A 21614-nucleotide genomic window follows, 5' to 3' on the forward strand; every position below is an offset into this window, starting at 1 on the left:
CTGCCGCCATTTTGTGGTCACCGTTTTGTTGCTGCACCCACCAAGCCATGTCGTAATTCCAAATATGGCCACAGGTTCAAAAAGGCTGGAGACCTCTGCCGTGGGGAAAGCATCAGGTAAGATAAGGCTGAGAGAGTTCTGAGAGAACTGAGACTGGCCCGCAGTCACTCACCACAATGCATATGAAGGAGGAGTGGAAAATCAAACCAGCTTGGTTTAGTGGATAGGAGTGCAAACTTCTAATCTGGCAACCGGGTTTGATTCCCAGCCACCCCCCCCCCCCACATGCAGCCAGCTGGGTCACCTTGGGCTCGCCACAGCACTGATAAAGCTGTTCCAACCGAGCAGTAATCTCAGGGCTCACCTCCCTCATAGGGTCTCTGTTGTGAGGAGAGGAAAGGGAAGGCAAATGTAAGACTCCTTCAGGGAGAGAAAAGCGGCATAAAAGAACCAACTTCTTCAGTAATCTCAGGGCTCTCTCAGCCTCACCTCCCTCACAGGGTGTCTGTTGTGGGGAGAGGAAGGGAAGGCGACTGTAAGCCGCTTTGAGACTCCCTCAGGTAGAGAAAAGCGGCATATAAGAACCAACTCTTCTTCTTCCAAACCGGCTCTCCAGGTCTGAACCCTCTGCTCATAACCACACCCAGGTGGCTCTTCTGGAGATTAGCAGCGGCCTGGATTTCCTGGGTGGTCTCCCGTCCAAATTCTGTTCAGGGCTGACCCTGCTTAGCTTCCAAGATATATCAAGCTGTCCAGCTGAGGCCAATTTCAGTTCTGTAATTTCCACTCCACATGACAGAAGACCAGCCGTCTTCTCCGTGCCACCCACAGGGGCGGAAGAGAGGGGAAAGTGCGCACAAATCATTGAGCATCGAGCGAGGGGCACAGGGAAGGTCACTGGAAAGCAGAGAGGCACATTCGGAAACCCGCTCAAAGTCTTGGAGGGCAACGGAGAAAAGTTCCATCGAGCCGCCTGGCGTCCCAGTCAGACCAGCTCTCGGCTTCTCACCCGGCTCCTGCCCCCTGCGCTCACCACGAGATGCCCTTGTAGGATTCCCCACGCTCCTATTAGACAGAATGGGTTTCTTCCAGAGCGGTGGAACAGCGCTGTTCGGCATGGGAAATCCATATGTTTGTAGCAGGAACAAAATTAATAGCTTACCTAGGGATTAAAGAATCGCTCGGCTGTAGCTGGCCATCTATTTACTCATCAATCAATTAACCCCGAGCTGCTGCGGAGAGGAGGGGGGAGGTGAGCGAACGGCAAGAGGGTCTGGAGAACTGGGATCTTTTCTCAGCCCGGTTAGCAAAACTTCAGTCCCTTTCAGTTTCCCCCAGCATTTCCAGAGCATGCCGGGTTTCCGCACTGGCTTGCCTGCACCGGTATGAGCATCAAAAGCCGCCCTTCTCCAGTCTCACTGGCATCAGAGGTAAGGTCGATCCCTGCCACGGACAGAGCCTTTTCGGTGGTGGCCTCCTGATGGTAGAACACACTCAGCAGATACTTCACCAGTGGCTCGTGGGGGTAGCCCTCTGGAGGTGGGTCCAGATGTGTGCATAAAGGGCCGCCGAGTCTCAGCCGACTTACAGCCACCCCATGGGGTCAAAAGTGGCCACACTGTGGCTCTCCAGATGCCCACAGACTACGACTCCCATGAGAATTCTCATGTATAATTCTCATGGGAATTGTAGTCCGTGGGCATGTGGAGAGCCACCAATTGGCCGCCCCTTCCCTATGGGGTTTTTTAAGCTGTCGCTTTCGTCTCCAAAGCCTTCCTTGGCGGTCACCCATCCAAACATCGACCCAGCACTAGAGGCCTGATGACATGGGGCCCTGCGACACTGTTCCGCATCACCCAGAAGGAAATTATAAATTGCAAGCATGTACGGCTCCATCATTTTGTGGCTGGGAGTTTCGATCTGTCACGGGTAGAGAGAGCGCGGTAGACTTTTTTGTGTATGTGGGGTTTTTTTGGCTGCCAATCCATCACTTCCCTTCAAGGCTGGGCTCCCTCTGACGCAAGACACGTGGGCTGCATTCAAAAGTAAAGTGCCACCGTCCCTCTCCTCGCCAAAGAGTGCTGCAGAACTGAAAAGGGGGCAGACAGTTGATTTTCCGGGGGGGGGGGGTTGAGTCTCACCACATTGGTGGCTGATAAGACTTTTGATTGCGGGAGGGAGAAGAAACCCTGTCTTTTGGAGTAATTGATCTCTCTCTCTCTCTCTCTTTCTTCTCCTGTGTAAGGCCGCCTTCTAAAAATACAGATGCTGGGTGGTAAACATCTTTGAAGCCATTCTTGCCAGATCACACACGACGTTCGCTGTTTTGAACTGATGTTTTTGTAGTTGTTGATTTACTTCCTCCCCACCCCCTCTTCAGTGCCACCTTGAATTGATGGCAGGAAAATGCGCCCGTGTGGTTAGAGCAGGGGTAGTCAAACTGTGGCCCTCCAGATGTCCATGGACTACAATTCCCAGGAGCCCCTGCCAGCATTCGCTGGCAGGGGGCTCCTGGGAATTGTAGTCCATGGACATCTGGAGGGCCGCAGTTTGACTACCCCTGAGCATCCAACTGAGTTCCCAAAGACTCCTTGGGTAAGTTTGGGGCAGTCTATAAAATCACAATCAAACCACAACAAAGATAAAACCCTCCATCTCTCACACACACACGTTCCAAGCCACCCCCTGAGAACCTGATGTTAATCCCAAAAGCTGTTCCAGATTTTTATGATAGGCCATTTGGCCACCTTTTGGTCACTAGGTGTAAAAAATGTTACTTTTGTTTTATTCTGACTCTACTTTGAAGATAGAAGCCCTTCTCCTGTGGGAGTAGCAAATGGTATGCTGATGGGGGGAGGATTATATGTATCTTAGTAATGGATTTTCTATCCTGAAGCTTTCCAGAAATACTCCCTTGGACACGATAAATGCCAAACTTTTTTTTTTAAAGAAGAGTTGGTTCTTATATGCCACTTTTCTCTACCCGAAGGAGGCTCAAAGTGGCTTACAGTTGACTACCCTTTCTTCTCCCCACAATAGACTCCCTGTGAGGTGGATGACGCTGAGAGAGCCCTGAGATTACTGAAGAAGAAGAAGAAGAAGAAGAAGAAGAAGAAGAAGAAGAAGAAGAAGAAGAAGAAGAAGAAGAAGAGTTGGTTCTTATATGCAGCTTATCTCTGCTCAGGGAGAAGACTCCAGAAGGGAGGGGAGGAGAAACCTGGACGTTTTAAATAAATAAGACACGCCATTTTCCCTGACAGGTCGTTGCGAAGGTTAATTTGAAGAATTTCCCCTTGAGGAAGTTCAGGCTCTTCCGACAGGCCTCCCCGTATCCATATTCATGCTTCCCTCTAGAAAGCCAGAACTCCATCTTCCCCGGACTTCCAAAGAAGGTTCTGGAGGGAAGAACATTCCCCAATCGCCCTTGTCGTTCACTGAGTACAAAAAGTGTTCTTGGAGAGTGTTAGCAGGTGTTGAAAAAGTTCTGTAGGTTAAGGGTGGGTGGGGGGAGTCTGAATGGATTAACTTTGTCTGGGAGGCTTCACAGAGAAGCAGAGGGGCCAAACTCTAGGAGGAGAAACGGAAAAACCAGAGACGTTGACAGAGAGGCTGCACTTTAAGAGGAAGATGGAGATCTCCCAGAATCACACAATCTCCTGGCAACAGAAACCAGTTCCCTACTAGAACATGGCCACATTGGAGGGTGGATTTATCATGTGGATCTCACTACAGCCAAGAAATCAGGAGGAGGTTGAGACTGGGAACAGCAGCCATGGATGGTTTATAAAAGAGTTGCCATCATGGTGGGGGAAAATACAATGAGCTCTAGAAAAGTGGGGGGGGGGGAGCAGGACTGAGAGGCTATAGGGAAGGTGATGGTGTGGAGCTTTGGCAGACCCCTCTCAAGCTGGGAGTCAGGGACGACATTAGAGAACAGCTCTAATGGAACTGTGACTAGCTCAAGGTCATGCCCATATCTCAAGATTAGAGGCTGCCATTCTCAGTACACCAAGCTGTGTAGATTTGTTCATGCTGTGTCTTGAATAGTCATACCACGAATATAAGCCATTTTGAGACTCCTCTGGGTAGAGAAAAGCGGCATCTAAGAACCGACTCTTCTTCTTCTTCAGTAATATCAGAGCTCTCTCAGCCTCCCCTCCCTCACAGGGTGTCTGTTGTGGGGAGAGGAAAGGGAAGGCGACTGGAAGCCGCTTTGAGACTCCTTCGGGTAGAGAAAAGTGGTGTATAAGAACCAACTCTTCTTCATCATCTTGTGCCAGATACTCTCAACACTGCGCCTACCTCACAGGGTCATTGTGAAGCTAAAAATGGAGGGCAGGGTATACGCTGCCCCAAACACCTTGAAGAACAGAGAAAAGCATTAAATGATAAATAATGATGTGTGTGGAGTATTTTCTCATTTAATGCAGGTGTATTGGTCCCGAAGCATGTGCTTAAATGGAAACTTGACTCAACGGGACAGAAAGCAGCACAAAAGTAAAGAATTGTGGAGTCGATTCATACAAAGGAGGGCTAGGATCTAAACAAGGGCTTTCAGGCTGAAAACAGCAGGGATGACAAATTCCAAATCTCCCTGAATGACAGGAAGGTTGAATGACTCATTCTGCAGGGCTGCCTCTGCAAGAAACAAAAGGTAGATGGGAGAACCGATGCTGGCTGTACAGCTTTGTGAGAGGACGAGAACCCAACTGGCTTCACCCCCCCTTTCTCTTCCCCCCCAAAAAAGACAGCTCTTAACTTTAAAACACAAAAACAGGACCCTTTTAGAACGGCCATTTTGACACGCTGTGTAGGGAAAGAAAAACCTCTTCCCCAGTTCCTTGGATGATTTAATGACCCTCAAACTCTTATTACACCATCAGGTGTCAATCAACCTGTTAGTTGTTTTCCATCTCCCGAAAAACAGGCGGCGGGGAGGGAGGGGGGATCCCCCCAAGGGAGTATCCTCTCAGCCCACGCAGGATTCCCAATTGCTGTGGGACCCCCGTTCTGTCCCGGAGCCATCAAGAAGAAAAGGGGTGGGTCCCTGTTCTTACAGTTGCTAACCTCCAGGCAGTGGCTGGAGACCTCCCCCAATTACAACTGATGACAGAGGTCACTTCCCCCAAAATAAAAATGGCTGCTTTGGAAGGTGGGGGCTGTGGAATCATGTCCCCGCGAGGTCCCTCCCCTCCTCAGCCGCGTCACCCGATCTCCAGGAATTTCCCAAATCTGCAATCTTTGTAGGAACAGGGAGGCAAACATCTAGCTAGTATTGAAATTGTTTCCCTTCGGTTCGGTATTGGGAAGCTCCTAGATATGCTGGGGGTGGATTCTGAGGAGGGCGGGGTTTGAGGAGGGGCGGGGCTTCAGGGGGATATAATGCCACAGGGTCCACCTGATATTCCTGCTTGGTCCGAACAGCTTTATCAGGGCTGTGACTAGCCCAAGGTCACCCAGCTGGCTGCATGTGAAAAAATTTTTCCTGATATCTAACCTATATAGTTGTACTTGTAGTTTAAACTCATTACTGCGTGTCCTTTCCTCTGCAGCCAACGGGAACAGCATCCTGCCCTCCTCCAAGTGACAAAGAGGGCTATCATGTCCCCTCTCAACCTCCTTTTCTCCAGGCTGAACATTCCCAAGTCCCTCAACTTATCTTCATAGGGCTTGGTCCCTTGGCCCCAGATCATCCTCATCGCTCTCCTCTGTACCCTTTCAATTTTATCTACGTCCTTCTTGAAGTGAGGCCTCCAGAACTGCACACAGGACTCCAGGTGTGGTCTGACCAGGGCCGTATACAATCTGCTCGGCAAATTCACCGCCGCTGTGTTTCTCTGCCCAATTGAATTTGTGTCTCCGACAAGTCTACATATCAGAACAGTCTCTTGGTGTATACCTGTGGGCTCTCCATACCCAACCACTTGGGGAAAACGGAAGAATACATATTCAAACACCTGCTCAAATATACCCTGTTGGGAGCGGTACGGTGTTTGTTCGGCGAAACGTATATGAAATATCGCGGTTTGAATAGCAAAGTAAAATACATATTCAAGCATGTATTCAAACACATGTTTTCAGGGGAAAGGCAGTAGGGAAAAGACTGAATAACAGAGCGGGAGGCCGGCAGACGGGAAGGTCTGTGTGCAAATAATTAGGCGGGACGCAGGGGGAGTTGTAATGATTTGTTTCCAGACTGGTTTAAATTCTGCCCGGTCCCCAATGCGCATGTACGATCCTCTACAAATTGCCTTGACCTAAAGTGCTCGATTTAAAACAGAAACAAAGTTTCTTAAGTGTGCATTTATGAGCACATTAAATTATTTATACCCTATCTTTCAGCTCCTCTGATCCACGCTGCCGCTAACAACTCAACGAGAGCCGGCTTGGTGTTGTGGTTCAGAGCGGAGGCCTCTAATCTGGAGAACTGGGTTTGATTCTCCGCCAGCAGGGTGACCTTGGGCCCTTCACAGTTCTCTTTGAGTGATTCTCATGGAGAATTGATATATTATTTACCATTAGAGGGGGGGGTATTATCTGCTGGATCATCATGTTCTAATACAGCCTTTCTCAGGCAGGGTTTTGTGATGGTTTCCCAAATGGGGGTGTGTGCAATTATTGTGTGTGTGTGTGTATAAATTTGATAAACATTTTATTTATTTATTTATAGTTCAATTTATATACCGCTGCTCTCCCAATGGGCTCACGGCGGTTTACAACCATAAAATGATACAATAAAACCCCATAAAATCCTCCCTTATAGTAGTTTATTTATCAGTGATATGACCATATATGGTGATGCTGACCTCCCTAATGGCCAATGATGGTCCTGGAGGGGGTGGGAAAGGGAGGGGCCCTGGGTGGGCGTGTCCACAGCTCTGCTTCCCACCTGTATTCCGCACGATGGTGACATTTCCGGGGTTTACCAAAGCCTGAAGAATGTTTCAGGGGTTCCTCAATGGTTAAAAAAAGGGATGAGAACGGCTGTTCTCATATATATAAAAGGAAAAAGGGGGGATTAGCTACGAGAGTGGAGAATCTGCTTATTCAATCCACCAACCCTTATAATCAAGCACAAAAGGCATCACAGACAGATAAGATAATATTTACCTATACTTTACAATCATCCAGGCGTTCTTGTTGATCTAATTCTGGTAGAAACACAGAGAAATTCTGCTGCCTTATTAGAGAGAAATGGGTCCTTTTACCTCTTAACACAAAATGTAACTAAAACATCACCATTATGAGAGGATAAGGACAGTCTGATGTGACAAACTAATGATTACTTCGATGAACGGTGATCGGTAGAATGTTATTGAAGCGCGGTGTTTGTCAATGGGTATTGATTTGCAAAGCGATCTAACAGTCCATTTAAACAGGGAAGGGAGTGACGTCAGCTGCCCGGCGGGAGAACCCAGACCTGCAAACAGCCCGTTGCCCTGGTGTCACAGGGAGATCGACAGAGCAGCAGACGGCAGGGTCCTCAAGCCGAAGATCAAAATATCACATTGCTATTCGGAACCACAGAACTGCGCAGGAGCCAAACCGCTGGGTGTCCAAATTCTGAGAGCCTTCAGCTGATTGAACCTGGTACTTTCGACATGGGTTAGCATTACAGCTGCTCGACATGCAAAAGACCTCAACCCTCAACATCTCCAGCTGAAAGACAGAGAAAAGCTGGGTTTTGTACCCTGCTTTTCACTGCATGAAGGAGTCTCAAAGCAGCCTGCCAGCACTAGGGTTGCCAGCTCTGGGTTGGGAAATACCTGGACTATTTGGGGGTGGAGCCAGGAGTGGGTGAGATTTGGGGCAGGCAGAGACTTCTGTGGATTGTATAGCTCTGCAGTGCACCCTCCAGAACTGATTTCTGTTTCACGGAGATGAGCTGTAAAACCTGGGGATCCCCAGGTCCCACTTGGAGCTTAGCTTCCCTGACAATGACCTACCCTTCCTCTCCCCACAACAGATGCCATGTGAGGCAGGTGGGGCTGGGAGAGCTCTGAGAGAACTGTGACTAGCCCAAGACCACACAGCTGGCTTCATGAGGAGTAGAGTCCATTGCTCTTAAGTGCTACACCATGTTGGGTCTTGATCAGATGGGAAGGGTTAGGTTGAAAGTACTGTGTAAGTTCTCAGCTGAGATCTTGGACAGCTCTTGGTAGCAATTTCGGTTCGAAATACCAACCTCGACAGGCTGGCGGTCTGATTCAGTGGAATGCAGATTCATGTGTTCAGGAATGCGCACGCCATGTGATCTATGCTGAATTAGGGAGGCCAGCCTCCAGGTGGGACCTGGGGATCCCCCTGGAATTACAGCTCTTCTCTAGACCAAAGAAATCAGTCCCTCTGGCGAAAAAGGCTTCTTTGGAGGGTGAACTAGGGATGCCAGCTTCCAGGCGGGACCGGAGGATCCCCCAGAACTGCACATTGTCTCCAGACTAAAGAGATCAGTTCCCCTGGAGAAAAGGGCTGCTTTGGAGGGGGGCCTCCATAGCGTTATTCTCCACCGAGGTCCCTCCCTGCCCCAAATCCCACCCACTCCTGGCTCCACCCCCAAAGTCTGCCGGTCTCTCCAACAAGCCGCGGCCCTACCCGCAGCGATGGCTGGCCCTCTGGGGAAAACAAATCCAACTTGTAAACAGTTCTTTGCGCCTGCTGCCCAATCCTTCTTTTTAAGTGCACTTTCAAGGCATTATCTAATTTAGACCCCCACGGCCTTCCCCTCTCCCGCGTGCAGAGTGCTTTAAGATAATCAGTAGGTGCCACGTGGGGAGGTGGGGGTGGAATCGTAATGTACAAAGCTTCCCCTTCACCCATTTGAAAGAACCTCAAAGGACGCTTCCCCAATTTTGCCCCAAATTGCCGGGCCAGGGCCACTCAGCACATAATAGCGCCCGGCGCAAAGGAGAAAGAAAAAACCCGCAATTTGGCAATAGAGAGATATATATGAAGCCGCATTAGCCTAGCATAAGAATTTATCTCCCTTTCATTGCAATAAAAGCTTATTCGAAAGGTGCACAATGCAAGCGGCCCGGCGAAGCATTTGGGACTGATCAGGCGAGGACAATACTTTTAATGACAGTCGTCAAACAGATCTCCCTCTTTACAGAACAATCGGACCCGCGCACAAAAGGCCGAGGAGGATTATTAATACATTAGCTTGAAAGCCTGCCAAGGAGAAGAAAAAGCAGCATGGGACCAAGGCTTCGTGGCAAGCAGCCCGGCCAAAAAACGCATTAATTTGCGCGCAGCAAAAAGGCTGTCGATCCAGAAGAGCGTTCCCCAAACTTTTGTTACCTGGAAACGCCGACGTCTGAAAATGGAAATTCGAGGCAGGCTACTGTCAAGACCTGTTCACATGTTCGGCCGTTCTCCTGATCTTGCCATGAAATGTTTCTTTCCGGGTCGCCATGCGAGGTTCCCTTGACCTGTTTCTTGCCTTGCTTTAATTGTGTAAAACAGGGGTAGTCACACTGCGGCCCTCCAGATGTCCATGGACTACAATTCCCATGAGCCCCTGCCAGCATTCGCTGGCAGGGGCTCATGGGAATTGTAGTCCATGGACATCTGGAAGGCCGCAGTTTGACTACCCCTGGTGTAAAAGGAGGCCTCTTTCTCATTCAATCTCTGGAGAGCATTTTCTTATTTGGGCCTTGCTTGGCTGAAGTATTTTTTAAAGGAATGCTTGTAGTGTCTGGGACTGTGGTGTATGCTTTTGTATGGGAAGCTTGGCTTAGGAAACTGCAGGGGCTGATATGTTGGGTAACATGAAAAGAATCTGGCAAACCCAGTGTGGAAAGCAACCCAAACAAGAACTCGTGTAGGCTCTAAATGTCAACATGGAATAACGTTCATGCAGAGAAGCTTGCATATTAAGGTGTCTTCCTTCTTTTATTCTGATAAACCTCGTGAAAGACAGAGTTTCCGGATTGGGTCTCCGTTTGCAATTCTTCTTCAGACAAGGTCTAATGTTGTGAGTTGTTTCCCAAAAGGAATCTTTACCAATAGTACGCGACCTTGGGCGTCTTACTTGCTAGAGTGTGCATCTGTGCTCTGGATCACTCTGTCTTTCACAAGGTTCATTAGAATAAAAGAAAGAAACTTGAATATGCAAGCTTCCCTGCATTAACTTTATTCCGTGTTGATGTTGTATAACACGCCAAGGTTCAAACCAAGGTCACAAGGGAAGCATAAAGGTTTGCTTGCAAGTTCGCTTTTCAAGTTCCAGCTTGTTCCAGTTCTCTTAATAGAGTTCCAGTTCTCTTAATAGAGAAATTTCTTGCCAACAAGGGGGTCTGTGGAAGGGAGAGGAAAGGAAGGAGATTGAAAGCCACTTTAAGTAGTGAAAAGTGGGGTATAAAAGCCAGTTCTTCTTCTTCTGTTTGACATGGAAGATACTCTTTCCAGGGTCATCTCTTGGTTTCCAAAACAGAGCTATGGAAAGGAGTGGGCCAACAAAGGGGCCTGACCCACAACCCATTTTTAGAGGCCTCATGACCCACTTTTTGGTTCTCAAGCCACATGTTGGACTGCTCCCAACTGATGGGTATTTGCCCAGCCAGTTGGCTAGCATACATCAATAGCAAGAGATGATTTCTTCTGGAGGGAAGAAATTCATTCCAGGGAATGAATTCCAGGGAAAGAACTTCTGAAGGGAAATAACTAGTCCAATTCTTCTCAAGGCTGCTTTCCCCTTGCACAAATCAAACCCGTCGCTCCCTTGCACCAAATTTCCCTGAGAAAATGCATGCATTTTTTTTACATTAACAGGTGAGTCAATAAATCAATACTATAAATTACGCTCATTGTAGGTTTTACTACTGCATAGATTGCCTGTAAAAGCAGGCGAGTACAGGGTTGGCAAAAAAAAAAAAAAAAAAAACCCAGTCCAAACTGCTGATGTAGCTTACAGTACAGTTCCCTTTTCCTCTCTTTTTGGGCCTCCCCCACAAGCAGTCGCTGGGCCAAGGACATCTCATGAACTTCCGTGAAAGGGTGGAGGTTCGAATCCAGCTCTCCTGGATCATCAGTGCTGCTGCAGGAGATCTAGGGAAAGGGGGTACAGCCTGCAGAGGGTGGGGTTTGTGGAAGGGAGGGGCCTCTGCAAGGAATAACACCCCAGCGTTCACCTTCCGGAACTGATCTGTGTCACCTGGAGATCAGGTGTTAGAACCACCTCCTGGAGGTTAGCAGACCACGAGGGGGGGGGGGAAACTCTGCGAGAATCATGGTGATCCAGTGGTAGTTACTTCCAGTCTAGTAGAAAACTTTCCAGCCAGCATGGTGTAGGAGAACCCAGCATGGTGTAGTCAAACTGTGGCCCTCCAGATGTCCATGGACTACAATTCCCATGAGCCCCTGCCAACGTTCGCTACCAGCATGGTGTGGTGGTTAAGAGGAATGGGTTTCAATCTGGAGATCCTGGTTTGATTCCCTGATCATCCACAGGCAGGCAGCTCGGTGACTTTGGGCTCGTCACAGTCCTGTTGGAAACTGTTCTTTGCAGAGCAGTTCTCTCTCAGCCTCACCTCCCTCACAGGGTGTCTCGTGTAGGGAGAGGAAGGGATGGCAATGGTAAGTCGCCCTGAGACTCCTTCAAGCAGGAAAAAGCAGGGTATAAAAAAACAACTATTCTTCCTATAGCCTCACATGCATTGAGGGCACTCTATAGTAACGTATAGCATCACGTGGGGGGGGAGGGGAGGGGAGGGGAGGGGAGATCCAAGGTCTAGCCTCTCTCGTTTAAAATTCGGTCCAGAGACCAATCCCCTTGAACAATTAACATTGTGGGGAATGACCTTGATTCCTCCCACAAGGGCGGGTGCCCGATCTCCGTTATTTGCTCTAATTTGGCCTGTTAAATTATTGAAGACGCCTCTGCTGTGTTCAAAGAGTCCTCTCCAAAGGTAGTTCTTTCTTTTCACAAAGTGAAATGATTAATTCAAGCTCGGGAACACTTACGGCATCGCTAATCCATCTCGGCGGGAGACGCGTACCGCGCAAGGCCCTCGTTCCCCCTCGAGAATCCACATCACTCAACGGCTTGTTGAGACAGAGATCGAACTCCCGGACTGAGTTCTCTCTCTCTCTCTTTTTTTTAAAGACAATCCTCCCTCCCCCCCCCCAAAAAAAACCAAGTCACACTGTCAACTTATCACCATCTCGAAGACGTGTCGTTCATTTTCTTAACCAAAGGAGACGCTAAGTAGGGACCGCTCCCTTCCCCTGGGTAGTTCCTTAAACGAGACGCTCGACTCATTCATCTAAATAAAAGAACAGTTAACTCCGCTCTGATTTATGTTCCTCCAACTATCTCTCCTGCACTCGTCTCTCTGCAGCCCCTTCCCAAGAGCATCAGTCCCCGGAGGGTGTCGATTCTGGGGCCGCCCGTGAAAGTGGACGGTTCGTGGGGTCGACGGGAAGCTACGAGCTACTTTAAAGCCTTTGCACTGGATGAAGATCATATCTAACTGGGATTTGCTTGAACGCTCTAGGGGGATGAACCAGGGAGTTTATTAAACTTCATTAATTGGAGAGCTGAACAGCAAAAATTTATGAATGGACTTGTAGGGTAAACTTGGGATGAGGGTTAAATGCCCCTGATGTCACCCACAGGGAATAACAACAGCAATTATGACTCTTTATGTTTCACTTTAAAGAAGTGGTTCTTATATGCCACTTTTCTCTACCCAACGGAGGCTCAAGGTGGCTTAGTCCCCTTTCCTCTCCCTACTTTGAGACTCCTTCAGGTGGAGAACAGTGGCCTATAAGAATCAACTTGTATGCTTCATTTCCAGCTCTTGAGCTATCTCTGCCTTCCCTTGTTTCGCATCCCTGGGAGACAGAGGAAAGATCAGGCCTGTCTTCTACATCTGAAGAATTGTGCATGCACACAAAAGCTGAGACCTAGAATTTAGGCATCCAAAACACTTGCTTGGGCCAAGGGACCCAACAATTTGGCATTGTTTTCCCTGCATCAGGGGTATCAGTGGGAGGAAATCCCCCAACACACCCACTGTCACAATGACCCTCCCTCCCCCCCCAGACCCCACCTGTCTAACAGAGACTCAAATCAGCTGACATTGTTCCCTTCTGCGAGATGCGCAACGCTGAGATAGAACTATGCCAAGAAAACTCAGACTTCCATGGCACAAGTGTGAATTCGAACCCAGATCTCCCAGACACTGGTCTGCCATTAAACCACACTGGCACAGTCTGATTGAAAATGTGGGTGGGTCCCAGTTTTTCCTCACAAGGTGCTTCATTTTAAAAGGTCTGTGATCTAACAAAGGACAGCCTCTCCTTTGGCAGTAAAGAAACCAGACCAAGGTGATACAGTTAAAGTATGAAACTTTATTAGATTAGGATTAAATTAGATAAAATTGCCCACATTTTGACTCATTGTGCCAGCGGCCAGCCATGATGGGGCAGCTAACAAATGAAGGCCGCTGTGGGGGCCCACTGGGGAGAAAGGTGGGTACACAAGTACTGAATAAATCAATATTAAAATAATTTGCTAAAAATAGACACGCCATAAACCTGCCTCTGGACATGAGGTCAGGGGCTGCCTTGTGATTTATGATAGTTGGGGTTACCAACCTCCAGATATCACCTGAAGAACCTCTGATCTTCTGAAAGAGCCAGATGAGATCTCCTCCTGTAGAAAACGGGTGTCTTGGAGTGCTGACTCTATGGTGCTCGATGCTTCTGAAGCCCCGCCCCTTCCCACATCCCACCCTGGCCTGGCACCTCCCACTTCCTCAATCCATTGCAAAAAGAGACAATTGCAGGCAGTAAATGAAGACACGAGACCAAGTTGATAAATTTAAATTATAAAACTTTATTAGATTAGGGGTAAATGGGGGGGGGGAGGTTAGAATTGCCCACATTTTGACTCATTGTGCCAGCCGCCAGCCAAGACGGGGCAGCTGACAAATGAAGGCCGTGCAGAGAAGGCGAAAAACCCGGGTCCTCCAGGCCCTGTAGGGCGGGGTCCCGGGGGAAAATTCCTTCTCGGCCCCAATTCAGGCAGCCAGCTGGAAGCAGCCTGCACGGCCGGGTTAAAATGGTGGGCCGAGGCCTGACCTTACCCATCAGGCCTCCCTAACACCGCAGGGACATCCAGGGGCCGTCCTCCTCATTGTCTTCTTGGCCGGGGCTGGCGTCTTCTGTTCTTCAGCTGCCTCCCGGCTGGGGAGGTCAGCCAAAGCAGCCCGATCTCTCTTCTTGTCTTCTTTTCTTCGGCAAGTTGCCTCTCGTTTAGAGAGGTGGGGAACTCCCTCTGCTCCCGATGGGGAGACAGATGAGAGACAGCAGGGAGGGCTGCAGAAGGATGGACCTCGCTGGTGAGGCCACGCCAGCAGATGGGGAGAGGCCAACAGGGGGGGGGGCTTTTTATAGGGGCAGGGAGCATTGTGAGGTCGGGGAGGGGGCGGGGCTTCCTTGTGACTCCACAAAGAGGCAGGGCAACCCTCTAACCTCCTGTCCAGAGGCAGGTTGGTGGTGTCTATTTTTAGCAAATTATTTTAATATCAAGCAATTTATTAATTTATTCAATGCATTTGTACCCCACCTTTCTCCCCAATGGGGACCCCAAGCAACCTGCACAGCTCTCCTATACTCCCGATTCCTCACAACAACCCTGTGAGGGAGTTGCAGCGGGGAAATTTTTATTGCTTTCTGTAATTCATTTCTACCCCGCATTTGCCTCCAGTTGGGACCCAAAGTGGCTCACGTCATCCTTTCCTCCATCTTCTCCTCACAACACCCCTGCAAGTGGGATCATGCTGAGAGAATGTGATTGCCCAAGGTCGCCCATCCAGCTTCCATGGCAGAGAGGGGAGCAAATATCAGTGACAGTTCTCCATGAACACCCAAAAGACCTCCACATGAACCGTTGTGGACAAACATTGTGCTGCCAAAGAGCTGCAACTGAGGCTACCATGGAGACACTTGATTCAATGCCACCTGACTCCAAACATGTTCAGAATCTCCGGATGGGAAGGCTGGAAGCCTCTTCATTTCCTTCTTGACAGCTGGGTTGGTTGACTCGCTTGCCTCCTTGGCTGCTTGCATGCCAAGGAGTTGCTTGTCAGCCTGGGAAATACCCAGATAGTTGAGGGGCGGAGTTAGAGGAGGGCGGGGTTTGGAGATGGACACTCGATGGCACTGCCCACCAAGGTCCATGTCCTGCCCAGACTCCATCCTGCAAATCTCTAGGCATTTCCCAACCTGGATCTAGCAACCCTCCAGTTTCCCGGGGGAGCTGGGCAAACCGAATCCTCCCCCCACAACTTTAAAGTCCTTCACAAGAAACGGGTAAAGACAAGGATGCTGGCATCCTTTGCTCCCCTGATCAGAAACTGGGGAGTCCTGGCTAGAGACCCTTCTTTCCCCATTCCTTGGAAAGACACCTTTTTGCAGGCCAGAAGCCCTGGCTGTCCTATGCGCAACTGAGGAAAGAAGGGGAGGCATCTTGAAATGAGGAAAGATTGACAGGCTGGGGCAGGAGTCTGATGGAATTTATTAACCAATCAGAGGCTAGTGGAACCTGCTGCCCAGTGTCCAATCACAACCCTGGAGAGGAAGCGGAAGGCTAAGTCAATGGGAGCAGGATGCCTTTCCCCTGCTTTCCTGCTCAGGCCCAATCTGGTGGAGGTTTTTGCTGTGCCGTCTGATAAAGCATAAGACACACGTGGGAAGTGTCCGAGGCCGATTTGTAGAGTTCATTCTTTCCTCCCCCCTTAGACTGCCCGGCCACCATCTCTCTCTAAAGAATTTTGAAGGGCATGCAACTTGCACATGATGCCAGGTTCTTTGGATGGTTATAGCATGAGACTGGATTGGAATTTTTTTTTTTTAAATGACGTTGTCCGTATCTCTCAGGCACACCCAGAAATCTTAACTCTTGCCAATTCCTTTCATTTCCTGAGTCAAAGGCCTGACTTGTGAGGTCTTCCTGCTGACTTTTAAAGCTGCTCAGCAATATCTGCAATTGTGGTACAGCGATGCATTTAACAGCAAAAAAAGTTTATATAATAACAATGTATCATCCAAAATCCCAAGTCCTATTTCTTGTCCAGTTTTTGGAAGCCAAAGGAGAAACTCCACAAGGCCTGCTGAACGGGGATCCGGCATAAGGAGGCCTGTTTCAAGGTTTTCTTCCAGCAGCCTTAACCAAACATGACTGCATGAGCACTTTAAGATCCATGCGAGAATGCCGTTGCTGCTTCTTCAGAATGTATGCCGTTATTTCACTTTGCAGGGATAAAATTAGCGGAATCATTGTGGATCAGTTTAAATGTGCAGTTTGTAACCAGAAAATTTGTCCTGTGAAGGCATGATAATGCACCACAGAACTGTGTGTACAATGCCTCGTCAAAGAAATGAGGCACATTCATATCTCATTGGGGCGGCTTCATATCCTGTTTTGTTACCTGCTTCCTGCACGTTGTGTGTTTCGGTTTGCATGAACCAATCAGGACAAAAACTCACCATGCCTTCTGTCTCACCTTTAAGCTGAGCGGATGCAGGAGGCCTTTCTCCGGGATGGATCCTCCTTTGGTTTCCAAGGAGTGGATCAGGGGTAGTCAAACTGCAGCCCTCCAGATGTCCATGGACTACAATTCCCATGATCCCCTGCCAGAGTTTGCTGGAGGTGGAGGTGAGGTCAGAGGGCTGCCCTGCCTCTTTGTTGCGTCACAAGGAAGCCCAGCCCCCTCCCCGACCTCACAATGCTCCCTGCCCCTATAAAAAGGCCCCCGTGTTGGCCTCTCCCCATCTGCTGGCGTGGCCTCACCAGCGAGGTCCATCCTTCTGCAGCCCTCCCTGCTGTCTCTCATCTGTCTCCCCATCGGGAGCAGTGGGAGTTCCCCACCTCTCTAAACGAGAGGCAACTTGCCGAAGAAAAGAAGACAAGAAGAGAGATCGGGCTGCTTTGGCTGACCTCCCCAGCCGGGAGGCAGCTGAAGAACAGAAGACGCCAGCCCCGGCCAAGAAGACAATGAGGAGGACGGCCCCTGGCTGTCCCTGCGGTGTTAGGGAGGCCTGATGAGTAAGGTCAGGCCTCGGCCCACCATTTTAACCCGGCCGTGCAGGCTGCTTCCAGCTGGCTGCCTGAATTGGGGCCGAGAAGGAATTTTCCCCCGGGACCCCGCCCTACAGGGCCTGGAGGACCCGGGTTTTTCGCCTTCTCTGCACGGCCTTCATTTGTCAGCTGCCCCGTCTTGGCTGGCGGCTGGCACAATGAGTCAAAATGTGGGCAATTCTAACCTCCCCCCCCCATTTACCCCTAATCTAATAAAGTTTTATAATTTAAATTTATCAACTTGGTCTCGTGTCTTCATTTACTGCCTGCAATTGTCTCTTTTTGCAATGGATTGAGGAAGTGGGAGGTGCCAGGCCAGGGTGGGATGTGGGAAGGGGGCGGGGCTTCAGAGGCATCGAGCACCATAGAGTCAACACTCCAAGACACCCATTTTCTACAGGAGGAGATCTCATCGGGCTCTTTCAGAAGATCAGTTGTAGCAGAAGTTCTTCAGGTGATATCTAGAGGTTGGCAACCCCATCTATCAGAAATCACAAGGCAGGAGGGTGGGGAAATGAATGCGCCTGTCTGCTGCTTGCTGGCTCTGCCCCCAAACACTACTAGAAATCCTGTTTTGCCCTGAATCCTCGTAAAATGTTCATGTGTGGTCACCAAAAGAACACCTACCTGCCTCTAGACATGCAGTCAAAGGGCTGCCCAGCCTTTTGTTGAGTCACAATGACACCCAGCCCCCCCTCCCAGACCTCAAAATGCACCCTGTCCCTTCTTTTCATCAACCCACCACCCATAACAGGCCCCCCTTCCTGGCCACACCAGCCAAGCGACCTCCTCCCGCAGCCCTCTTCGCGCCTGCAGACTCTCATGCGTCTTCCCTCTCGGGAGCCATGGGGGCACGAACCCTCTCCAAGAGAGGCAACCGGCCGAAGACAGAAGACGATGAGGCTGCTCGGGAGGAAAGAGGGAGCAAGGTCAGTTCTCCGCCCACCCACCATTTTAACCCGACCGTGCAGGCTGCTTCCAGCCGGTTTCCTGAATTGGGCCCAAGAAGGAATTTTTCCCCAGGACCCCGCCCTACAGGGCCCAGTAGACCAGGGGGGGTTGTCTTCTCTGCATGGCACCATCTTGGCCGGCAGCTTGCACAATGAGTCAAAATGTGGGCCTTTATACCCAACTTGAATACAATCTAATAGAGTTTCAAAATGCAATCACCTTGGTCTTGCGTCTTTCTTTACCGCCTGGAATTGTCTCTTGCAGCGAGCTGAGAATTCCATCCTTTGTTGGATCACAGAACCCTTGGATGGAGCATCTCGTGAGGAACAACTGGGACAGAGAGGCCTGAGAAGGGAAAGTCAGGCCTACACACCCTATCAACCAGACCGTGCCAGTGTGATGTGTGAAAGCCGGTGTGGTTCAGTGGTTAGAGAGGTAAGACGATTATCTGGGAGACTCAGGTTCAAATCCACACGCCCCATCAAATCCTGCTGAGGGAGGGGAGGCATTTCTGCAGTGACAGGAAAACCTCTGCAATGGACTGTTTCCAGCCGTAGAAACCTCCAGGGCTGCAGCACAGATCATGAATCAAGCATGGAGGATGGGGCTTGGATGACCACAGAACAAGAGCAATACTTCAGAAGATCTGAGCTGTGTCTTCGGTCCTGTTTGGCTCGCACCACAGCAGTGGCACTGGTTATACTGGACACATTGCTCTGGTCCAGCGGCAGGGCTGCACCCCCTCCTCTTTCACCTTCACTGCACAGTCTCCGGGACCTTCCGCTGCCTAGGTGCCCACAGTTAGAGGGAGTCTCAGATCCTTGGCCTGCGGTGCCCTTTGGGACAGAAGGCAAGTCGGGACCACGCAGCCCCTATTTCCAAGCCGCTGTCTGCCTGTCTCCCTCTGTGACTTCCACTGCTGAGTGAAAACTCATTTGTGTTTTCATTTGGGATCCCCCCAGGAACCATTGCTGGGCCTCCTCCCTGGTTCTGGCGTTGCGTGTTCCTTAATTTCATCATTACATGGACGGTTTTTATCAATTTAAATGCTGTTTGTTGCTGTTGTAATATGTTAATGCTTTATGGGCGCCGTCTTGGGGACCCTGATTGGGCAGAAAGGGAGCAGAGCTGTTTAAATAAAATGAATATCAACCCTTCTGGGGGATGAGACAGTCGATGCTTCTACATCAACTGAAGTCAAGGCATCTGTAAACATGGGGGAGAAATGGAGCGTTCTCTTCTCCATCCCTTGGGTTCTGTTCTTTTCAAGTCGATGAATTTCCTTGGAAGACTTTTGAGTCCCCAAGAACGTGGAGTGGAATTTCTCCGGTCCCAATTAGGATCGCAGTCAGCCCCTACCACCCCACCACCCGTTAAAGACTCTTGCTCCCGAGACACGAAAGAAAGACACCAAATAGATACACTTAAATCAACATTATTGAATAAAGATTCCGGTGGGTCGTCATGTTGACCTAGAGCAGCAGAACTGTCGGAGTCACAGTGGAACCTTGAAGGCCAACAAATTCGAGGTATGAGCTTTCATGTGCAGGCACCCTTTGTCAGGTATGGTGAAACAATGTCCTCATATAGATAGATGGTGGGGGGTTTAATTGCCAGAATGGACTGGCTAGAGTGCATGAATACAGGGGCGATAATAGCTGGGAATTTCAGCTATTATCACCCCAGTATTTTTGGATCTCCTAGCAAATAGATGGGGAAGAAATGGAGATAGTGACAGATTTTATTTTCCTGGGCTCCAAAATCACTGCAGATGGGGACTGCTGCAAAGAAATTAAAAGACACTTTCTCCTGGGGAGGAAAGCTATGGCAAATCTAGACAGCATCCTAAAAAGCAGAGACATCACCCTGCCTACAAAAGTGCTTCAAGTCAAGGCTATGGTATTCCTAGTTGCAAAGTATGGCTGCGAAAGTTGGACCATAAGGAAGGCCGAGCATCAAAGAATTGAGGCTTTTGAACTCTGGTGCTGGAGAAGACTCTTGCAAGTCCCTTGGACTGCAAGGCGAACAAACCGGTCAGTCCTAGAGGAGATCAGCCCTGACTGCTCCTTAGAAGGCCAGATCCTGAAGATGAAACTCAAATACTTTGGCCACCTCATGAGAAGGAAGGACTCCCTGGAGAAGAGCCTAATGCTGGGAGCGACTGAGGGCAAAAGAAGAAGGGGACGACAGAGAATGAGGTGGCTGGAAAAATGCTTCAGAGTTTGCAGGCGCGAAGAGGGCTGCGGGAGGAGGTCGCAAGGGGGGCCTGTTATGGGTGGTGGTTTGATGAAAAGGAGGGACAGGGTGCATTTTGAGGTCAGGGAGGGGGGCTGGGTGTCATGACTCAACAAAAGGCTGGGCAGCCCTTTGACTGCATGTCTAGAGGCCGGTAGGTGTTCTTTTGGTGACCACACATGAACATTTTACGAGGATTCGGGGCAAAACAGGATTTCTGTTTTGGGGGCAGAGCCAGCAAGCAGCAGACAGGCTCATTCATTTTCCCACCCTCCTGCCCTGAGATTTCTGATAGTTGGGGTTGGTTGCCAACCTCCAGATATCACCTGAAGAACTTCTGCTACAACTGATCTTCTGAAAGAGCCAGATGAGATCTCCTCCTGCAGAAAACGGGTGTCTTGGAGTGCTGACTCTATGGTGCTCGATGCCTCTGAAGCCCCGCCCCCCTTCCCACATCCCACCCTGGCCTGGCACCTCCCACTTCCTCAATCCATTACAAAAAGAGACAATTTCAGGCAGTAAATGAAGACACGAGACCAAGTGGATAAATTTAAATTATAAAACTTTATTAGATTAGGGGTAAATGGGGGGGGGAAGGTTAGATTTGCCCACATTTTGACTCATTGTGCCAGCCGCCAGCCAAGACGGGGCAGCTGACAAATGAAGGCCGTGCAGAGAAGGCGAAAAACCCGGGTCCTCAAGGCCCAGTAGGGCGGGGTCCCGGGGGAAAATTCCTTCTCGGCCCCAATTCAGGCAACCGGCTGGAAGCAGCCTGCACGGCCGGGTTAAAATGGCGGGCCGAGGCCTGACCTTACCCATCAGGCCCCCCTAACACCGCAGGGACAGCCAGGGGCCATCCTCCTCATTGTCTTCTTGGCCGGGGCTGGCGTCTTCTGTTCTTCAGCTGCCTCCCGGCTGGGGAGGTCAGCCAAAGCAGCCCGATCTCTCTTCTTGTCTTCTTTTCTTCGGCAAGTTGCCTCTCGTTGAGAGAGGTGGGGAACTCCCACTGCTCCCGATGGGGAGACAGATGAGAGACAGCAGGGAGGGCTGCAGAAGGATGGACCTCGCTGGTGAGGCCACGCCAGCAGATGGGGAGAGGCCAACAGGGGGGGTGGGCTTTTTATAGGGGCAGGGAGCATTGTGAGGTCGGGGAGGGGGCTCGGCTTCCTTGTGACGCAACAAAGAGGCAGGGCAGCCCTCTGACCTCACCTCCAGAGGCAGGTTGGTGGTGTATAATTTGCTAAAAATAGACACCACCAAGCTGCCTCTGGACATGAGACCCAAGGGCTGCTCTTTGTTGAGTCACAATGGAGCCAAGCCCCCTCCCCGACCTCACAATGCT

At 50.0% G+C, this 21614-nt stretch overlaps 2 protein-coding genes across 5 annotated transcripts in view; one reads left to right on the top strand and one right to left on the bottom strand.

The window, feature by feature from the left end:
- The window catches only part of LOC143823215 (uncharacterized), a 575613-nt gene that overhangs the window by 551579 nt on the left and 2420 nt on the right, over positions 1-21614 (top strand). The window lies entirely within an intron of this gene.
- TMEM132D (transmembrane protein 132D) overlaps positions 1-21614 on the bottom strand; it is a 304697-nt gene that overhangs the window by 164179 nt on the left and 118904 nt on the right. The window contains exon 1 of one of the 4 annotated variants that reach the window (XM_077309306.1): positions 16512-16611. The exons of 2 other annotated variants lie outside the window; for them this stretch is intronic. The gene's annotated coding sequence lies outside the window, so the exon portion shown is untranslated. Of the gene's footprint in view, positions 1-16494; positions 16612-21614 lie in introns of those variants that run through there. One more of the 4 variants, XM_077309305.1, reaches the window with a different exon arrangement.

This window comes from Paroedura picta, chromosome 13 (genome assembly GCF_049243985.1).
Source record: "Paroedura picta isolate Pp20150507F chromosome 13, Ppicta_v3.0, whole genome shotgun sequence".
Lineage (NCBI taxonomy): Eukaryota > Metazoa > Chordata > Lepidosauria > Squamata > Gekkonidae > Paroedura > Paroedura picta.